This window comes from Protopterus annectens, chromosome 3.part1, assembly GCF_019279795.1.
Source record: "Protopterus annectens isolate FY-2018-M chromosome 3.part1, PAN1.0, whole genome shotgun sequence".
Lineage (NCBI taxonomy): Eukaryota > Metazoa > Chordata > Ceratodontiformes > Protopteridae > Protopterus > Protopterus annectens.
The window spans coordinates 1,266,475,058-1,266,498,250 of record NC_056732.1 but is presented as its reverse complement, the minus strand read 5'-3'; the positions used below and the strand labels follow the sequence as shown (position 1 = coordinate 1,266,498,250).

The following is a 23,193-nucleotide window of genomic DNA, read 5'->3' as shown; positions in this document are numbered from 1 at the left end:
GAGACAGTAGTAATTCAAATATTACTGAAATAGATCTTCCATGTTTTATTATATTTTTGTATGCACCTGCTGTCGTGGTAGTGAGCAAAACAAGTTATGTATATGTAAACTGATTTATGCAGTTTGCTTATAGATTCTGTGTCATCTGCGATGCACTGATTTTAGATTTGAATTGTGTGTAAATTCTGTTGAAGGTTATCTCTGATATTCGTTTCTTCAGGAAGCACTGCCTATCAACAAGGAATCCCATCATGATTTTGGTCTCATCCTTAACCAGACTTTTAGCACTTGATTTTCAGGAGTAGTATAGCAACTGTCTCATGTTTACTGATAACCTGCTTCTTCTAACACACTATGATAGCTGCCATTATTTATATAAATTGGAGGCTAGTCTCTATCCCACCTTTGGTCCTTAAACAGTACCATAGCACCATTTCTGTATATGTTGATGTAGTAAAGAAATCTTGCCTAAGCTTTCTAGTCCTTCAAGACTAATCGCACATGATGAGTTTTATTTGTCTGTTCTTTTGGGGCCTCAGCACAATGTCTCTGACTGTCCTAACTGTGCAGAATTCTATGTGAAAACCCTCAAATGTAGGGTCAAGGTCCTTGCAACCCATATTGAAACCTCTTCTTCAGTGGCATCATAATCCACTGCTGCCCAAGATCTCTGCAGACTCTGGCATCTGCTAGCATCATTAAAAAAAAAAAAAACACAAAAAGGCAATGGACCCTAACATTACTGAAAACGCTCCAACTATATTTCTTAAGTCGACTGATGTCCTAAGTGAGGTGTCTTTGCCTCCCCCTGGTCCTGCGACTCCTAGGCCCAAACCCTCTGGAGTGACCCATCTGTAAGCTGCCATGGTTTTTGGCCTCCTTGTGAATACCACCATGGTTCACACATTGATCTGTCTGAGGTCATTCTGCAAGCCTCTGCTTTCGACATTCATGCCGTTGCTTTCAAAACTATAACCAAAATTGTGATTGGACGTCCACTTCCTCATGTCACTCCATTAAAGCAGACAAGCAAACCATACAGAAGCAAATCATTCCTTTGCTTCACCTCCACCTCTGAACACTTTGCAGACTGAAGCCAAAGACCTACTTCAAATAGGACACAGTTTAAGGCCTTCATGAACTCTAGAGAGGCCTGCCATTCTTCCACCTCCAAGACTTCCCTTTCTAAAAGGAGCAGGGAGGCCTTGAATGTAGTTTTTTCAGGAAAAGGAAGATTCCTGTATTTCAAAAGATATGGAGGAATTGTCCAGCTCTGGCATCTTACTACCTCAAATGTACTCAGATGACACACACACACACACACACACACACACACACACACACACACACACACACACACACACACACACACACACACACACACACACACACACACACACCTCTTCTGCTTCCCACCCTGAGAATCTTTCCTTTGGGGATACCCTACATAGATTGAAGGAAGCTTTCAGATGGGAACATATGTAGTTCTTCTGGGCCCATACTCATGACAGGAAAATGCTAAGTTTACCTTCACACAGACTACTGGCTAATCCTCCAGTACATGTTGTATTAGATGTTGTCTTTGAAGACATAGCTCTGCACCCTGACTCTACCCCCTGCTCCTAGGAATCAGACAGGTTTATAGAGTGCTTCAGTCTCACAAGCACCTCTACAAAAACCTAAAGGCTGATTTTTCTGTTGTCCACTGAATCCAAGAAAGTTGTACCTAAAAGTCCAACAACACATCCACTGCCTAATAACAAGGGATGTAGATTACTAGACAGATTTGGGAAGAAAGCTTATGCCACTGTCACCGTGTCAGTGACAGCTTTGAAATGTCAATACCATATGCTAAAGTACTTTGAAGCTATCCAAGATGAAACACAAGCTAAGGTAGACTCAATGGCAGAAGAAGATACAGGAGATGGTCAGAGAAGCTTTACAAGTCTCCAGACATGATGTAAAATGTGGCTTTATCACCTTGGATACTTCTTACTGAGCAGCTGACATTGCTTGCGTCATCCGCAGACATGCATGGATCAGGACCCAGCCCCTTTCAGATCAGATAAAGGCTGAACTACTAGATGGCCTGTTGAACAAGGAAATCCTTTTTTGGCCTTTCAGTAGAACAAGTTTTGGAGAAACTGGGTAAAAGTGGAAAGCAAATTAAAACTGTGAAAAAATGATACAGAAGTTGCTGTGGGGCATTGGGAATTACCTTTTCAAACCTTGGCCTTTTCCATCTAGACTAGAAAAGGGGATGCCACCCTAACGTAAAAGACAAGACAATCTAGGACATGGCAAACGATCACAAAGGGCAGGGGACTCCAAAGAACTCGCCCAGCACAGAGACCAACAATGACTGTGTTCTACCCCACCCTCCCTTAACCTTCCTGTCCCTTCCAAACCTCTGGCAGGAAGACTCTCCCTCTTAAACCAGTGGAAATCCATCCCCAGGGACTAGTGAGTCCTCAGCATCCTAAAGGGGAGGGTTGCTACATTCATTTCAGAGAAATACCACACTTCTTGGGCTTTCCAAGGTCATCAAAAGGGCAAGAAAAGCCTCTTACCACCTATTCTTTGGGAGTTACTTCACCAAGAATCTGTTCATCTTATTCTTTCAGGGCAAGAGAGAAAAAGCTTCTATTCAAGGATTTTTCTAGGCCCAAGAAAAGCAGGCATTTAGAGGCCCTTCTTAGACCTCTCAAAGCTAAACCAGTTCCTCAACATCCCAAAATTCAAAATGCTTACATTGTAGAAATTGCTGCGTATGATCTTCCAAGATGCATTCATGGTCTCAGTAGACCTAAGGGATGCTTACTTCAATGTCCCTATAGCAGGTGGTCACAAAAGCTACCTACGATTTGCAGCAACAGACTCCCACTTGCAGTTCTGTGCTTTACCATCTGGGCTGTCTACTGCTGCCATTTTTTCACAAAATCCCTAGCTCCTCAGAGTGTATTGCAGAATTCTAGGGGTTCATGTTTGCCCGTACTCTGTAACTGTCCCATTTGGGAAGATCCACTTCAGCGATACTAGATGCCTTGCAGATCACCATAGACTATTTTCAGAAAATAGATCTAGTCTTAAATCTTTAAAAATCCAAAACTCTCCATCAAACAAGGATCCTCTTTCTGGCAGCCCTCATGGACTTGGTTCAGCAGAAAAAATTCCTTCCTTCTCCAAGGCAAGATTGTTTTCTTGACAGACTACCTGATGAGTTTGATTCCACGTCAGCTCATCATGGCAAGATAATTCCTATGTGCAGTCTCATGATACCATTTGCAAAGTTGCAGATGAGTAAATTGTAATGTTTTCTAAAAATGTCTGGGAACACACTTCCATCTCCTGAAAACCTTACTACTCCTCCTTCCATGCCTGAAAAAGGAACTCCTATGTTGGAAGAACACCATACAAAGGAACCTGGGGCATATTTCACTTTGCCATTAGCAAGACTAGTCCATTAGTTCAGACATAGCTTGGGGATACCGCTAGATTCTTCTAAAGGTACAGTGCATTTGAACCCCACAGCAGAGGAAATTGTACATCGATCAAAAGGATTTACTCTCCTTCTATTTAGCCATAAAAACCTTTCAACAAAACTTAAGCCTTGGAACACTGTAAATCTGGTCTTACCTTCTGTGCAGCCTTGACAGAAAATTGGATGCTGGCTGAAGAGATAGGGTTGACCCTCATAGCCTCTTGCATTCCAGGCGAGCAGCACACTAGAAGATTCCCTAAGCAGGGACCTTCATGAACCCAATGAATGGATGTTGAAAAAAAGAGGTCTTTTTGGATCTGACTGTACAGTGGGGAATTCCTTCAGTAGACCTGTTTGCCTTTCTCTACAACAAACTACACAAGGTGTGCTATAGAAGAAAACAGGCAGAAAAAGAGATGCATTCTTCTTCATATGGACAAACTGGTTTTTGTATGCATTCCTGCCCTTACCCCTGATCCACAGGGTTCTAACCATAATAAGGGAAGACAGACCCAGCATGATCCTAGTGGCTTCCCTCTGGCTGAGACAGCACTGGTTTCCTTCCTCTTGACTCGTAAGTGAAGAGAGATTCCACACCCTACTGCAGGAGATAGATCTCCTCAGCCAGTTCAAGGGGTCTGTCATCAACCCGTACCTAGCCACCCTCAAGTTAACTACATAGAAGATTGGTTCTTGACATCTAGGGTTACTACCTGTCTTAAGGATGGTGCTGTCCATTCTTAAGAAAGCCCTATATCAGGAAGTCATACCTTGCAAAAGGAAAAAGATTTTCTGGCTGGTGTCATAGCAATGGCAGTAACTCTGAGCAAGCAGATATCAGCTAAGTGTTGCAGTACATGTCGGGGTCTCTTTAAATTAGGTCTTTCCTGTTCAGCATTGAGGTACATGCATCTGCAATATCATCTTGCCTGCACGGTGCTCCAGCTGTCTTCTCGCACCCCCATATGAAACTTTTATTTTTCACTTGGGACCACACAGAAGAAACCCTATTCTGATATGGGCTCTAAATTATGTGTTACAGAAACTGAACTTGTCCCCTTTGAACTTGCTGCCGCTGTCTCTCTAAAGATGCTCACTTAAAGACCACCTTCATTACAGCTGTTAAATCAGCTAGGAGAGTTTGTGAGCTACAAGCTTTCATGTGTAAAGAACCTTTCATTAGGATAGGGTCTTACTCAGAACAAACCCATCCTTTGTGCCTAAGGTAGTATCAGAACTTACCTTAAACCAGCTATCCACTTCTGCTTGAGCCTACAGAACAGAGCAGAGCAATTTCTCCAGTCCCTAGGTGTGCACAGACAGATCAGGTACTGTCTAGACAGGGCAAAACATCCTAATAGAGCAGAGCAATTCCTAGTGACTTTCACAGAGGATAAACAGGGCAAGCCAGTCTCCAAACAAACCATCACTAATTGGATAGCTGACTGCATTAAGTTCTGTTACTTACACTATAGAAAAGATTTACCTGGACATATTAAAGCCCACCCCATCAGACATGGAATAGTATTATTGCTCCCCTCAAGGAGTTCCACCCAGGCCATCCTCGAGGCATCCACATGGAACTCAGTACACACCTTTACAAAACACTATAACCGAAGCAAAGCGTCCAAGGCTAGAGCAGGTTTTGCTTCTGCCATCCTACAAAATCTCATTTCTGAAGGCTATACTGATGACCCACCACTCAACGTTTAGCTTTTGGATTCTCCATAGAATCAGTACTGGAACATAAACTACAAATAACACAGTACAGTTATGTCCTACTTACATAATTGTAGATGTTGGAGTAGATCAGTGCTGCAGTACATACTCCACCGTCCATCACCTCTATCTGCTGACCATCTGTCTTCTCCTCTACTGGATGCAGGAGGTAGAGGAGTTTTTTCTGAAGATAGTCCTCTTATCTCCATCATTCTTTGTCTGCCTTTTATATTTATTTATATATAAATGTAAATTCCAGGTTTTTGTGATATAAAAAGACCACAGTAAATCATTTCAGAACTTTTCCCACCTTTAGTGTGACCTATTATCTGTACAATTCAATTGAAAAACAAATCTGTTAGGGGAAAAAATATAAAAAATAAGAAACATACAATAAACCGGTTGAATAAGTGTGCACACCCTTAAAATAATACTTTGTTGAATCACCTTTCTATTTAATTACAGCATCCAGTCTTCTTGGGTGCACACCTGCCATTAATTAGAGACTCTGATTAACCCCAAATAAAATTCAGCTGTCCTAGTAGGATTTTCCTGACATTTTACTCAGTTGCCTGCTACACCAAAAGCCATGGTTCGCAGAGCACTTACAAAGCATAAAAGGAATCTCATTTTTGAAAGGTATCAGTCAGGAGAAGGGTACAAAAAATTTCCACAGCATTGGATATACCATGGAACACAGTGAAGACCATCATCAAAAAGTGGGGAAAATATGGGACAATAGTGACGTTGCAAAGAACTGGACAGCCCCCCAAAATTGATGAAAAGGCAAGATGAAAACTGGTCAGAAAGGCTGCCAAGAGACCTACAGTAACACTGAAGGAGCTGCAGGAATTTCTGGCTAGTACTGGTTGTGCACTTCATGTTTTGGAATGGCCCAGCCAGAGCCCAGACCTAAATCCAATAGAAAATATGTGGGGTGACCTGAAGAGGGCTGTGCATAAGAGATGCCCTCACAATCTGACAGATTTGGAGTGCTTTTGCAAGGAAGAGTGGGCAAAGTTTGCCAAGTCAAGATGTGCTGTGCTGATAGACTCCTACCCAAGAAGACTGAATGCTGTAATTAAATCCAAAGGTGCTTCAACAAAGTATAAGTTTAAGGGTGTGCACACTTATGCAACCAGCATATTGTACATTTTTTATATTTTTTTCCCCTAACAGATTTGTTTGTTTTTTCAATTGAATTGTACAGGTTATAGGTCACATTAAAGGTGGGAAAAAATTTGAAATGATTTATTGTGGTCTCATTTTTATATCACAAAAATGTGGTATTTTAACAGGGGTGTGTAAAGGTATTATATCCACTGTGTATTCAGAATGTTCACTCTTCATCTGTGCTACATAGGAAGTTAGTAGGCTAACAGCCCTAGAACCTTTTTAAGCTTAGCCATTTATGCCCCAATGTTCCCAGTTATCAATGCCAACTGGCTAGAATGGCTTCGGTATACGCCTGAGTCTTAGGACATCTACAAACTGCCCCCTGTCCATAAGGGCCAGAGGTGACAAGCCATGGGTGAATTTGTAACTTCCCATCCATTGGTCCAAATTGCATTTGAATAGACTTAGGTTAGATTATGCTTAGAATGCGTCAAGGTTCATGAGCAAAAGACTTCGTAATGTGAACAGCTGTAGGGTATACTTTTTGTGTACTTTATTGGCTTTTTTCTTGAAAGTGTGTAGTTTTCTGCAGTTCACTAGCTTTATCAGATTAGTGGATGCATCTGCTTTGTAGAAGTAAAGCTCCCCTTAGCTCCACACTTCACTTCACTTGAAGAATAATAGGCATATGTGCTACTAGGATACACAAGTCTTAGCTTGGAGAGAGTTGTATGCATAGCAAGAAACTGAGAGCCATTATATAGCAGTCCGTTTTGTTGACTCAATGGAATATGCTGTTCGTTGAATTTTTGATATAAAATTTGTTTTGTTGAGGTAAAGCTCCCCATTATAGCTTACTCTTGTTGACACACTTCTGCAACCATTGAGTTACTGTACATATAATAAGGGGCTGGAGGCTAGAGCTCCATGTTGACTTTTATGTATTTTTAATTTTTTTATTTGAACTCTTAATACATGGGTGTTGGCAGCATACCTCTCTACTGTCCAGATTTTTGCCTCATATTTGTGGTCTGTTCCATTTTCTGGTAAATCATAGAGGATTGAAATCATTAAAGGACATATATTTGAGTTTCAGACTCCGTATCATTCAGAAAATGCAAACTAGCACAATCATGCTATTCTAGCAATTTTTCTAAGTTTAAAAAGCAATATTTAAAGTCTATTCCTATTTTTGGGCCTTTTCCCCCCACTATTGTAGACTTTGTCCAGATTTATTGCACTAAGAGGTTCAGAGGTATGATTGGTAGTGCTGTCTTAATTCTTTTAGTATCTATTAAGAATGTTTTTTTCTGGTCTTCTTTGCCTTTTTATGGCTGGAGAGGTGATCTGTGTTGTGCATCTTTTTTCGCTTCTTACATTAAGAAGGTGTTTAGTTTTGAAGTGTTTGCGATAGTTTTAACTTTACAATTGGTATGTAAAGTAATGACTTTCAGGTTATTTGGAAGCATAGTCATTGTTATGGTACTTTTTGAATTGTTGGTTGATGTTTTGAGCTATTTTATTGTGATTTGTGGTGGGGTTGATCAGTCTTGTTGCTGAATTGTGTTTTAGTTATCTTTTCATTGGGTGTGTGGTTTTGTAATTTTTCATTTTCCTTCTTTCTTAGTTTAATTTTTTTATATATATTGACTTTCATTTGGCGATTTTTATGCATAGCTATGTATCCAACTCATTAAATACAGATTTTTTTCAGCCAAGTAGTAGAGGATCAAGCCCTGTTTTCCATTATCGTCCGACTTTGTAAGCCAGTTCAGGGCTCTGATATATGTGCTGATGCTGACGCATGCCTCTCTATAAAAGCACAGTTGGCAGTCACCCGCTTCTCTTTTTTTTTTTTTCTTTCTCTCTCTCAGTGGAACTGCTGCTCTCTTAGGTGTGTTTTCTTTACATAAATAGTTCCTTAGTCGGTCCTTGCTTTAAAATTTTCTAGCTCGTGAGTATATTTTACTTAAAATAATTTTTCAGTACTTAGTAATGGCTGTTGTATCTACTTGATAGAATTGAATAAAGTAGTGATTTCCCAACAGGTTTCTTATGGTAGGCAAATTTGCACCAGATTTGCATAGCAAATCTTTTGTTTGTGTTCTGCTCATAATCGCCGACTGTTGCAAACACTGTAAAATGCTTAATTAATGCTGTTAGAATAAGGCAGTAGAGGGTTTTAAAAAAATTCATACTTGAAAGGAAAGGGAAAAACAATCCATAAAGGAAGGTTAAGGAAAAGTGTTTTGTAAGGCAGTAGTGACTGGTATGGAGGAACAGGCTGCAGAGCAGATGACAAGTGAGACGGTCATTAAAAATGAAAACAAGGGTCAGACCCTCTCATGTTATAGTGGTGGTGAAGATTTCTCATTACAAATATTATGCAGTTACAGACGGGCATTTGCCTAGTGACCTACCATGTCCTGTTGTGATTTTTGAGTTCAGATAATGCTACTTAACAAAATCTGAAGACCTGTAATACTGAAGGTATAGGGAATGATGTGTACCAAGTAGTAAATACATGGGGAGTATAATGGGGGTGGTGGGGGTGTATAGGTCTCATAGGGTTTAAAGGTTTTAGATTCATAGGCATTTACTTAGCTTACAGCCATGGAGACTGTAAAAGGAAAGAGTTGGATAAAAAAATGGTAGACATACAAAAAGAAATTGATTAACTAAAACTTGCATCAAATGACAAATCTGCATTAGTTGACGTATTTAAACTGAACAAGGGAAATAAGGATAAGCATAAAATATCAATAAATCTGGAAGAAATCAGATTACAATCCTACTCAGTTATATTTAAATGAAAAAAGTCATATAAAATAAATAGTCTGATTTTTCTAGAGTATATTATCAAAGTTACAGATCTTAAAAATATTTTGTGTTTTAAAAACCATTACAAGAATATTAACTCATCTACAAGTGATAAAAGTATAGACAACTTTCTTGCTAATAATTTTCAAAAGAAGCTATCCAAACACAATATTAATAGCATAGACAAACCCTTTTCCTTTAAAGAATAAAAAATCTTAAGACAGAAAAAGGCACCAGGGCTGGATGATTTAATTCTGGAATTTTACAAACTCTTACCTGATAACATCTTGAAACTCTTACTCAATGCATTCCAGGAAGTTAAAAGTACAGCAAACATCCCTCCCTCATGGAAATATTCCATCATCTCTCCCATCTTAAAACCAAATAAAGAGCCCAACCTTTGCTCATCATACAAGCCAATCCCTTTGCTTAACACTGACTAGATATTCATGTCTGTCTTAGCAGACAAACTAAATAATATTCTTTCAATATTAATTCATGAAGACCAAACTGGGTTTATCAAAAACAGAAAGGTACAAGACAATGTAATTAGATTAACTGCCCTTAATAAACTTGGCAAACAAGAAAAAAGACAAGCTTTCTATTTTAAGCCTTTATGTAGATAAAGCTTTTGATTCCCTAGGTTGGCCATATCTGTTTAAAGCTCTGCAAAAATACAATCTCTCCCCAGTCTTTACAGGATTAATAAAAAAAAACTATATGAAAAGTCCATAGCCTATGTAAAGATTGGATTTTTATCTATCCAGCCCATTCAAAATATTAAGCGATACTAAACAGGGGTACCCCCCCCCTCCCCATTACTCTTTGCCGTGGCTATTGAGCCTCTTGCAAATTATGTTAGAAATAATGACAACGTTAAAGGCTATAAAGTGTCAGACAAATTATCCCCCAAGATGCAACTGTTTGCTGATGACCTGCTGATAACTTCTAATAATATTGAAAATTCAATAGATCACCTATTGCATAATCTAGACCTCTTTGCAAACATCTGTGGTCTAAAATTCAATCACAACAAAACTCAGGCACTTTGGATCAAAAAGAGACAAACTGGGGGTGCACACATTAAATATTTGGGTATCATTACTGAATCTAATTAAAATCATTTGCATCTAACTACCGACAACTTATAAACTCAATTACTAGTCTAATAGTTGGAGAAAAGACTCTTCTTCACATTTGAAGACAGACTAACTTTAACTTTAATCAAAGTGATACTGTTGCCTAAAATCTTACTCATTGGCCAAGCTCTAATAGTTTTCCCACCTGTCAAAATTAAACAGAAAATTAATAACTTATTACTCAACTTCCTTTGGTGTCCTAAAACACCAAGAATTTCTCTTCTCTGGCACACCACAAGCTAGGATGAAGGATATAGGGTTTCCAAGTATTGATTTTTATTTAAACTCTGCATTTATTAACATAGTGTTGCTTTGGAATAATACTTAATATATCACGTGAGAGTGTTCAATCTCGCCGTTTGTTCTTACACATGGGTTCGGAGCCGATCCTCGGCTCCGAGTCGGCCGCTTAGCAAAGCTCTGCATCGAGAAGAAGCTCGAGACCAACCTATCTCCCACAATTCCCTCTGCCCTTACCTCAGATCTAGTTTGCCGCTGCAACGTTCGCATCATTTTTGATGAGCTCAGACCAACTGGCAGATAAGATACCTTTTTTTCTAAGATTCTTAGAAAATTCTTACTAGTTTGATATTGTGACCTTATTAGTGTGTGTGTGTGCGTGAGTCAAGGGTTTCTTAACTTTTCATATATAGTATATATAGTTTAGTTAGGTTTCCCTCGGGGCCTACCCCACCAACTAATTCTACTGGATTTGGCATATTAGCTTTGATTGCTCTTAGCCTTCTTAGCATTTGAGTTAAACACTATCTTGTTGGTACCATCCTTAGTGTTTGTGACTGACTATCTTCAAGTTGTTTGGACTGTATATATATATATATATATATATATATATATATATATATATATATATATATATATATATATATATAAATTATACTGGCTTTGACAATTTTACCTGTTTTGACTGTTTTTTCCTCAAAATGTCTGAAAAAGCAAAGTCAGGGTTCAAAAGGTGCCAATGTGGACAGAAAATGTCTGTCACGGATAACCATAGCTCCTGTGTCTACTGTCTTGGCCCTCTCCATCTGCAAGAAGACTGTTCCATTTGTCATTCTTTCAGTGGAAGGATCATGACAGATAGGCGCAGGAAGCTCATGGACAGAGGCCTTTTGAAGCCTGCCTTTCAAGAGGCTCTTGATAAATCAGACCAGGCATCTAAATCCTCGAAGGAGTCGAAGACGTTGGAGCCCATGTCATCGGCTCCAAGCTCTTCCTTTAAGGTTCGTTCACCGGTTCCACAGACTTCGGGGCCGAGTGTCGAACTTCTGTCTGTCACCGAGCCTCGAGTCTTGGAACCGGTGACGGAGCTTCCACCTCCTGTGCTTTTGAGGTCGGCTCCGTCTTAGATTCCTTCGACTCGTTCTTCCAGACCTCTTTCTAACTCCGACATAGACCGTGTGGTGCAGAAGTTAATGGAGAATACGGCCTTGTCCAAACTCATCTCAGTCTCCTCCCAGTTGGTGTCGAGACTCAAAGGCCTTCCTTTATCTCCATCTGTTCCTCCTCCGAGGCCTGTTCAGCCTTCGGAGCCGGGAGAGGCTGATCTGATGATCGTGGAGCCCTCGGTGCCGGAGCCGTCTTTCTCTCGGTCGGTACCGTTCACCTCTACTCCGACGGATCCATTACCGGAATCGCGGAGCCGACGATCTATCCTTGGTTCTGGGACAGAGAGTCGAACCGATGTTTCGGTTCCGACTCTCCCTCTCGGTGCCTCGGCACGGATCGCTTCGGCTCCATCCTCGGGGTCGATGCCTTCGGCCCCCGTCTCGGGGATTCCTCTGCCTTCTTCGGAACCGGGGGATTCTTCGACTCTGCGCCCGGGGGCCTTCGACCTTATGAGGAAGGTGTTGTCTACTCAGACAACCACGTCAGCAGAGACAGCTTCTCCTTCCCATAAAGGCCCGTTATCCTCTTCTGCACCCACGGCTACTCAAAAGCGTCGAGCACCAGTGTCTCAGCCGCTCCCAGAGGGAGCCCCCTCTTCCTCGGAAGCTTCCTCGGATGCCCCCCCCCCCGAGGAAGTCCCGAGGAAAAGATTGTGCAAGAGGAGGCACTTGGATTCTCCACAAGAGTCATTAACATCGGCCACTGACTTGGATGAATCAGAAGGGTCCCCAAAATCACCCTCAGAGGATGTCTCTTTTTCTGACATCCTGGAGATCCTAAAACAGAGAGGTGATTGGCAAGCCCTACCCCCTTCTGAGGATGAGTCAGTCTTGCTGAAGGCATTCGGTGCTCGCCCTTCTTCCTCCTGGGTCACTCCGCCCTTCGATGAGTTGATGGATTTGATTGCTCGGAGGGCGTGGGAGACACCTGACACAGTGGAGCCAGTCCCTAGAAAGCCTAATAAATATATTACGGCCCCTCAGGACAAGGCGTACCTCACAAAGGGAGTTCCAGTGGACGCTATGGTGGTGGCAGCTACCACTAAAAAGGAGATGTCTGAATCTTCCTCATCTGTCCATCCGCCTAACAGAGATTCTAGGACTATGGACGGGTATGGGAAGCGCATTTTTAGTTCAGCGACTTTTTCCTATGCGATCGCTCAACTATTTGACGCATTTTACACGTTTACAGAGGGATCTAGTCAAAGAGTTGGGAGATACCCTCCAGGGTACTACAGATGCTGCTGTCACGGCAAAGGTTACAGCACAACTCAATACCCTTACATCAATTGTGAACTCGTCCATGAGGCTCATTTCGTATGCAGCCGAAGGATCGAGTAGGGCTGCGGCTTCAGCGATTGCTCTTCGTAGACAATCCTGGATGCGCTTATGCTCCTTTGCGGAAGCTTTCAAGTCTTCCTTTACTAACGCCCCATTTGATGGTGCCACTCTCTTTGGCCCCAAAGTAAAGGAGACACTTACCCGGTGTGAGCAAGAGGGAAAGACTCTGTCTGCTGTCGGAGTCCGTTTTTCCACCCCATCCAGACCGTACCCCAAAGGGCAACGAGGTGGAAAAATGTGGTTTAGAAAACCTCAGGGTTCTTTCCCAGGCACACAGGGTGATGCCCCCTCCAGAGGCAGAGGGGGGGGCAGAAGTGGAAGACGTCGCCCTGGCGGCAGAGGGGGACCGCAAAACCAAGGTGACAGGGATATGCTCCCTGGGAAGCCTTTCCAGCACTCCTGAAGGGAGGCCCGACTGTCCTGCTCTGGAGGCAGTCAGGGGTCGCTTAGCTTTATACCCTCAGACCTGGCAAAGTCTTACCTCAGACAAATGGGTAAAAAGCATTATTACCAGAGGTTACAAAATCCTGTTTCTATTCCCCCGTTACCACAGAAAAGACTCCCAGATGTACCACCCCATCTGCGAGAACCTGCAGCTTTAGAAATTTCAAGGTTGCTAGAAAAAAGAGTCATCCAACCAGTCCCGGCGGACCAAAGAGGATTCGGAACTTACTCAAGGTTCTTTTTAGTTCCAAAAAAGACAGGGGACTGGAGGCCAATTCTGGACCTAAGCAATCTCAATATCTTCGTCAAGAAAGAAAAGTTCCGGATGGTCACGCTTCAATCGATCCTTCCATTCTTACAGAAGGACGACTGGATGTGCTCTATAGATCTCAAGGACGCGTACTACCACATCAAAATGGCCAGAGCGTCCAGGGATCACTTGCGCTTCCGGCTGGGAGCCAGCCAATTTCAGTTTCGGGCCCTGCCCTTTGGTCTACTTCAGCCCCCAGGGTTTTCACCAAATGCATGGCAGTGGTAGCGTCTCACCTGAGACGCCTAGGATTCCAGGTGTTTCCGTATCTGGACGACTGGCTCCTCACTGCCACCACCGAGCGTCGACTGATACAGGCCAGGGATTACACACTTCATCTTTGTGTTCAACTCGGAATTTCCATAAATTTCGAAAAATCTGCATTACAGCCGTCGCAGCATATCTCATTCATAGGAGCGATTTGGATACCCGTTGCTTGATTCTAAGGCTTCCCCCAGAAAGAATAGCCTCTCTACAAAACCACATATCTCTACTCCTGTTGTCCAAGAAATCCCCGGCCAAACTGGTTCTAAAAGTTTTGGGTCTCATGTCGGCTTCCCTCATTGCGATACCCTTGGGAAGACCTCACATGAGAGTTCTCCAATGGCTGCTGTTCGCACAATGGTCGATCCAACAGTTACCGCTGACACACGAAATTCACATCACAAACATCTGCAAGACACACCTATCTTGGTGGCTACAGAAGTGCAATCTCACCGGCGGCCGACCGTTTGTGCTTCCCACTCCAACAGCTATGGTGACCACGGACGCTTCCCTGATAGGGGGGGGGGCATCTTTCAGGGACAGACAGTCCAAGGCGAATGGACCAATTTAGAGTACAACCTGCACATCAATGTTCTGGAGATGAGGGCAGTGTTCCTAGCGTTGCAACACTTTTCTTCCCTTCTAACTCTAGGGACAACATGTCCATAGTCTGGTACATAAACAAGCAAGGGGGAACCAAATCCTTCCAGTTGTGCAGAGAAGCCATGAGAATTTGGCAATGGGCAGAGTCCACGGGTCGCTTTCTGATAGCAACGCACATCCCGGGGTTATCCAACATCATAGCGGACAGGTTGAGCAGAGCCATCCTGTTACCTCACGAGTGGTCCCTCAAACAGACAACAGCGGACATGATATTCCACAAGTGGGGCCAGCCTTGCCGCAATCTGTTTGCATCTCCAATGAACACCAAATGCAGAAGCTACTTTGCCCTATTACCCCCGCCAAGGGAAGTCCCCAGGGACGCTCCGATTCACGATTGGCCCCCGGGTCTCCTGTATGCCTTCCCTCCTATACCTCTGATACCAAGATTTCTACAGAAAGCCAAGAACTTGGAGAGGACTGTAATTCTCATTGCCCCATTCTGGCCTCGTCAAATTTGGTTTCCCTTTCTTCAAGCACACCAAGTTCGGGAGCCCTGGATCCTGGACCCGGAGCCGGATCTAATGACCCATTCGTCAGGGGCTCCCCACCCGTCACTCCCGTCCCTCAGACTAGCAGCTTGGCTGCTCCGCTTCCCTTCTTAGCCAGGTCTGATCTTCTTTCTCCTGCGGTTCAGAATATTATAGTAACTTCTCATAAAGCTTCCACTACAAAACTTTACTCTAGTAAGTGGAAGCGTTTTGTATACTGGGCAACTACACAACATTTGGATCCCTTAATAGCCCCACTAAACAAAGTCTTAGAATTTCTATCCGTGCTATTTCACCAAGGAGCTTCTCCTGCCACCTTGAAGGTTCAATTGGCAGCTATTTCAAACTTTAATGTAGGAGAAAATGGAGCGCCTATTATGACTCATATGCTTTGTAAGGCTTTTCTAAAAGGGTCTTTTCATATTAGACCATCAGTTAGGTTTCCTACAGCTCCGTGGAATCTAAACCTCCTGTTATCCCAACTAATGCTACCACCCTTTGAACCAGCTTCATCCTGTTCTTTAAAGTTCTTGTCATGGAAAACTCTCTTTCTAGTAGCTATCACTTCAGCCAGACGGGTTTCAGAACTTCAAGCTCTTTCCATTAAACACCCATATTTGATCTTTCACCCTGATAGAGTATCCCTACGTACCAACCCGTCCTTTCTTCCCAAGGTTTGTTCAGTCAACAACATTAATCAGTCCATTGAACTCCCCACATTTTTCAAGAACCATTCCAATAAGCTGGAATATATGTTGCACAAGTTGGATGTTCATAGACAACTCAGATTCTACTTAGATAGGACAAAGGACCACAGGAAAACAGACCAACTATTTATAGCCTTTGCGGACAGCAGAAAGGGCATGGCAGTGATGAAGCGTACCCTCTCCAAATGGCTATCTGATTGTATTACTTTTGTTTATACTGCTACTGAACAGAGTTTGCCCGCCAAACCAAAAGGTCATTCTACTAGATCAGTATCTACATCCCTGGCTCATGCGGCCCGCCTACCTTTGGATACTATTTGTGCGGCCGCCACTTGGTCTAAACCTCATACGTTTATCACTCATTACAAAGTGGATAGGATTTCCCGGGACAGGGCAACCTTTGGTTCCACTGTGCTCAGGAACGTTCTTCCGTGAGTCTCTCAGGGTCATGGAGCTAGGGACGCTACCCATGTGTAAGAACAAACGGCGAGATTGAACACTCTCACATAAAGAAGTTATGTCCTTACCATAACGTTCCATGTGGAGTGTTCATCTCGCCTTTGTTCTTACATTCCCACCCTCCGGTCAGGAAGAACATCCAGTTTAGAGGCCTGGTTTGGTTCTCCCGCTTCTGATTTCTCTCTGCTGTTACTGCTGTTTTCAGCTATGCCTTGGTATGTATGTTTACATGTTTTTCTTCCTTTGGGATCTGGTATTGTTTTGCAAACTAGATCTGAGGTAAGGGCAGAGGGAATTGTGGGAGATAGGTTGGTCTCGAGCTTCTTCTCGATGCAGAGCTTTTCTAAGCGACCGACTCGGGAACCCATGTGTAAGAACAAAGGCGAGATGAACACTCCACATGGAACGTTATGGTAAGGAAATAACTTCTTTTTATTGGAAATCAGTACATGAAACCTTACTACTTAATATAATAGGATATTGCTTGAACCATATACTGAAATACACACAAATATCTGTATAAGGATTTTAAAAATATACATTCAAAGTGAAAGGTCAAAACTTGTTCTCACACCTCTTATAAACCAAATATTGCTGTTGTTGTAAAGCGTATGTTTTTTAATCAGTTACATTTTTGTTCATAATTGTTTCCTATTGCTTACATAAATGAATGTTTATCTTTTGCTACACAGAAGATGTTAGAATTTAAGAAGGGTGACCTATTATATTGGAATCATCAGATAATAAAATAAGTTCTGCAGACTATTTGATCAGCCGATATAGTTTGCAAAATTGCAATTGGCTGGACATCCAGACTTGTAAGGATTTTGTACCTACTAAGCTCGTAACCTCATTAGAGGCATACAATAATAATTTAAAAATCTTGGATTTTATCTCAATGATTAATAGCTCACCCAAGAAAACTTCATACATATCTGTTTATAAAATTCTGAGAAGATTTTAGCAAAACAGATGTTTCTTTTTGGAATTATTCAAGTGAAATTGATAGACAGAAAGGCCTTCTACGTGGCACATCTCATAACCAAAAGATGTTCATCGTGTTTCACTGTTGCAGTCATTACACTTGGGTTATCCTGCTGGCAGGCTACCCGCAGTTGGCCTGAATTCCAAAGTCTTGGTCTTGCGTCTGTTGCTGTCACCTCTTCCCTGACGTCAGTGTGCCAGGGGTATAAAAGATGCAGCTGACGCCATTTTCTTCAGTCTTTCTTGCCGCGCGGTGCCCGAAGCAAAAGCAGTTCGCAAGTGCCAGTCGGCCGACTCTAGAGATTTTCAAATTTGAATTTCAGATCCGAAGTCTTCATTAAAGCTAAGTACCCCATTGGGGAAACTTTTTTTCTTGCTCCAGACTGATGTCAGAAAAAATTAACAATTGTATTTCTTGTGGGAAGCAAATACCTCATAAGGATTTTCATTCTTACTGTATTCCTTGCTTAGGCCCTGATCACAACGTTGCTAGCTGTCGGTTTTGCGCTAGATTTAACCAACGCACTGTTAAGCGTCGGTACGATTTTGCCTTTCATTACTTTGGCCGAAGATTCAATTATATAATGCCGTCAGAACAACCGACGACCGGAGTTTGTAAAAAGCGCAAGGAAAAGGACAGGCATCCGAGGTCCAAAACCGATGACGAGGCTTCCGCTAAGCCAGTCGGTGGTTCTCAGTGAGGAGCTTTCGCAGCCACTGATGCCCGCTACCTCAGAGCCACAGGCCGCTGCCAATTCCCACGTGGTGCCAGCTAGGCCTCTGGATACTCAAGGTATTGGACACTCTGAAATTATTCCCTCAGATGGGTCTGGAGCCGCTGAGCAGGCATCGGCTTCTGAAGGTGTTTTCAGACCTACACAGTTATATGTAAAGCCTACCTCAGCTTGCAAAGACTAAAGCAGCTCTAAAGACAAACAAGTACAGCATTTACTTGGACAGACTTCCATGCCTAAAAAACAGGTGCTTAAAATGGCCGAAGACCGAATTACCTTGATCAGGGGTTCCCATCCCCCTCCTGATAAGAGGCCTAGGCAAGAGACAGAATATGAATCTTCAGATCAGGTTTCCATTTCCTCAGTCTCCTCTTCTGAGCAGGAATACTCTCTTCCTCCCTATGAGGATTCTGATGCTGAAGAATCTATTCCTTCAACCTCTCCTCCTGAGGATTTATCTTTTGGGGAAACACTGCATACCATGAGGGAGCACTTCCACTGAGAGAGCCAAGACTACTCAGAATCAAAGAAAAGGCGTTTAATGATTTTCTTTTACTACCTCAGCACAGGCCACTTGCTATTCCCCCTGTTAGACATTGTAGATGATGTATTTTCAGAGTCCGTCCTTTCTCCTGACTCTTTACCCCCTGCCCCTGTAAAACCAGACAGATACTACAGGGTTCCAGACTCACATAAATTTCTTTATAAAAACCCTACTGCTGATCCTGAAACTATTTCTCAGGGTCCCAAAGGGGTCAAGGCTTCTACAGCAAAAAACCCTATCCCCTCTGACAGGGATTCAAGGGCACTAGACAGATGGGGGGAAAAAGTTTACACTTCTGCTACTTTGGCTGTGAGGGCTTTAAATTGTCAATTTCATATGCTTAAATATCAGCAATCCTTAATGTCACTTGTGAAACAGAAAATGTTGGCAAATTCTGATTGTGCAGAAAATAAGGAAATGCAGGCTTTATTGCATGCAATTGAACAAGTGGGAAAGCATACATTGCAATGTGGTTTTGATTCTCTAGAGGCCTCTTGCAGGGCCTCAGTTACGGGTTCTGTCATTAGGAGGCATGCTTGGTTAAAGGAACCGATTCTACCTGATCATGTTAAGGCAAAATTACTAGATGCCCCATTACAGCATGATACTTTATTTGGTGTTAAAGCAGAGGAGGTGTTGAAGAAAATGGAGGACAAAGCGAAATCTATGCAAACAGTAAAGGATTTCTTATAGGTGCAGCCACCCAGATTTAGCAGGAACTGGCCTACAAAGAATTGGTCCTTTCCAGTGTCAGACAGACCACAAAGAGGCAGATACAGACGCCCTAGAGGCATATCCCATCCCTAGGGCTCATACAGGCCTAAACAGTGGGGCACTCCTACCGCCAAAAGCAGGGAAGACAAATCACAGCCATACAGGAAACCGTCCCATTGACTTCCCTCTGCCAGCACCAAACACTTATCTTTTGGCAGCCCCCTTAGGGGGAAAACTAACACTTTTTTCACAAAACTGGCACATGATCACCCAGGACAAATGGGTCTTGAATATAGTGTCCCAGTGCTACAGGTCCCACTTTCACACCCTGCCAAGGGCAAAAGGTATGCCAGACCTACCACACAATCAATGGGCAGAGGCACAAAAACAAGTTTCATCCCTCATGGACATGAGGGCCATTCATCGAGTACCACAGCAAGAGCAGGGACAAGGATTTTACTCAAGACTTTTCTTGGTGCCCCGAAAGGACAAAGCCTGGAGACCAGTACTGGACCTGTCTATTCTGAATACATTTCTGGACATTCCAAAATTCAAAATATTGACTTTGCAACAGCTTCTGCCCATGCTGGGCAAGAAGGCTTGGCTTGTAACTTTGGACCTAAAAGAGGCATACCTGCTTGTACCAATCAGACAATCTTGCAGAAGATACCTCAGATTCATAGCTGGCTCAATGCATTACCAATTCTCTGCACTGCCCTTTGGCTTATCTACTGCGCCCAGGGTCTTCACAAAATGCCTGGCAGCAGTAATTGCATATTGCAGACAAAGAGGAATTCAAATATATCCTTACTTAGACGATTGCCTTATTCAAGCAGAGAACAAGGACATTCGACTAGAGCACCGGGCGTTTGTAAAAAAATTATTGATTTGCCTAGGGTACACAGTAAACAAAAAGATATCAAAATTAGTACCCTCTCAAGAGATAATATTCCTGGGTGCAAGCTTAAATACAACTGCCCAGATGGCTTATCTCACGCCAGACAAAGGCAACTGACATCTTACTTCACAATGTTGGCAACAAAGACCCAGTTATCTGCAAGAAAAATTCTGCAGGCTTTGGGCTTCATGGCATCCTGCATTCTGCTAATTCCATATGCCAGACTGCATATGAGGAAACTACAATGGTATCTAAAAAGTGTTTGGACTCAACATTGCCACAGCCTGGAAACATTGATTACCCTCATTCCTTGCCTTCAACGGGAGTTTCGATAGTGGGCACAGTCCTGTCACCTCAACAAGGGACAGCCATTCAGCCTACCCACAGCCAGGCAGTCAATAACAGATGCTTCAGATTATGCCTGGGGAACCCACATGGCAGGAAAATGTATTCAGGGCCCATGGCCCTCAAGCCAAATGCATCTTCATGTCAATCAGAAAGGGATGCTAGCTGTTCAGAATGCCCTGACAGCTTTCAAGGACCTTCTTCATCCAGGACAACAACTGATAAGGACGGACAATACTACAGTCATGTGGTACGTAAACAAGCAGGGAGACGCACATTCCTACTCCCTCTGCAGATAAGCCATGACTTTGTGGGACATAGCATTCACTTATCAAGTACATTTGCAAGCACAATTCCTGCCAGGAAAGAAAAATACTCTGGCAGACGAACTAAGCAGAAACATTACGGATCCCCATGAGTGGAAACTGGATCCACAAGTCTTCAGCATGATAACAAAGAAATGGGGATGCCCAAAGATCTTTTTGCCTCCCCTCACAACTACCAACTACAGAGATTCTGCACAAGGGCTTATCACAAGCAAGCATGGAAAGTGGATGCTCTATCATTCAGCTGGAAAACCCTAGCAATATATGCCTTTCCTCCTCTGCCTCTCCTTCCCAAGGTACTTCTAAAGGTCAGACAAGAGAAGACAAAAATTATTCTGATTGCCCCAGATTGGCCTCGCCAGCACTGGTACCCAATCCTAAAGAGCTTGTCTCAAGGCCCAGCCTGGACATTGCCTCTAATTCCTCACTTACTGACCCAACGAAACAATCAGATCTTGCACAGCCAACTCAGGACCCTAAATCTGGCAGCATGGCGAATAATGTAGCCATTCAGAACACACCTCTTTCTAAAGCAGTGATGGATGTTATTTTGGAGGCCAGGAGGCCAAGTACCAGAAAATCTTATGCAGAAAAATGGAAGAGATTCTGTGCTTGGAACCAGGCACAAGGAATTGACACACTTTTACCAAATATTCCTCAGATTTTACAATACCTAACTGAGATACTGGACAAAGGCCTATCCTTCTCATCAATTAAAATCCATGCCTCTGCCATTTCAGCTCATTACAATACAGAACCACCTGTTTTTTCTCATCCATTGCTAAGGCAGTACCTCAGAGGGGCCAGAAACATAAGACCTCCAAGGAGAGCACCAATACCTGCATAGGACCTCAATTATGTCTTGGAGAAACTTACACTGCCTCCTTTTGAGCCAGCCAGTACAGCTGAAATAATGTTCTTATCTTGGAAAACCAATCTGCTCCTAGCAATAACCTCTGCAAGACGTGTCTCAGAGTTACAAGCTCTCATGGCTGTTGAACCTTTCATCATTTTCCATCCAGACAGGGTTTCTCTGAGGACTAACTCGACATTTATGCATAAGGTAGTGTCCAGTGTGGCCCTTAACCAAACCATTAATTTTTATCCAAACCCACAGAATAAGGGTGAGAGACTCGTGCATTCTTTGGGTATACACAGACAGCTACGCTTCTGCTTGGACAGAACTAAAGCTTTCAGAAAGACTGAGCAACTTTTAGTGGCATATGCTGCAGGATCACAAGGAAAGCCCATCTCAAAGCAGACTATTTCGAAATGGATAGGCCATTGCATTCGATTCTGTTATTCACAGCATATCAAATCAATTCCTAAGGGCATTAGGCCACATTCTACCAGGGCAGCAGCAACTTCAGCAGCCTTCCTCAGAGGGGTACCAACCAAAGACATTTTAGAGGCTGCAACTTGGAGTTCAGTGCACACTTTCACCAAACACTACCGTTTACCGCTCTACTCTAAATCCAGAGCAGGCTTTGCCACTGCAGTTTTGCAGGGCCTTATAGCCTCTCCTAATCCTATTTAGACCCAGCCTCCATACCTCAGCTTTGGGATTCAACCCAAATGTAATGACTGCAACAGTGAAACACTATGAACATAGTACAGTTGTGTACCTACCATAAATGTAGATGTTCGAGTGTATTCACTGTTGCAGTCCAGGTTACCCACCCACCATCCCCCTTTTCTTTGCTGGGACTTATCTGTACTTCTCTATCCTATACAACCTATGTGATGTATTTGCTTGTAGATGAAGGAAATGTTTGTTATTGCATGCATACTTATCGGCATAAATTTTTAGCATACCACTTTGGGAGCACCTGACATCTGGGGCAAGAAAAATTGAAGAAAGTGGCTTCGGCTGCATCTTTTATACCCCTGGCGCACTGATGTCAGGGAAGAGGCAACAGCAACCAATGCCGGACCAAGACTTTGGAATTCAGGCCGACTGCGGTTAGCCTGCCAGCAGGATAACCCAAGTGCAATGACTGCAACAGTGAATACACTCGAACATCTACATTTATGGTAGGTACACAACTACTTTTCGCATCCAGGAAGAAAGAGGTCATCATCCCTCTCTACTCATCCCTCATTAGACCAATCATCGAATATAACGCCTCATTTGGCATGTACCTGACCAGACACCTACAACAGCTGGCGAGGCCACAAAAGTACCTCACAAAAAAGTATCCTAGGCCTTAAACACATGTCCTCTATGGACAGACTCAAGAAACTTCAGCTGTTTTAGTCGCTTACTGTCTACTTAGAGGTTATCTCTGCTT

The 23,193-nt window shown here is 42.9% G+C and overlaps 1 protein-coding gene across 1 annotated transcript in view; it reads left to right on the top strand.

The window, feature by feature from the left end:
- The window catches only part of GFUS (GDP-L-fucose synthase), a 651,262-nt gene that overhangs the window by 140,629 nt on the left and 487,440 nt on the right, over positions 1-23,193 (top strand). The window lies entirely within an intron of this gene.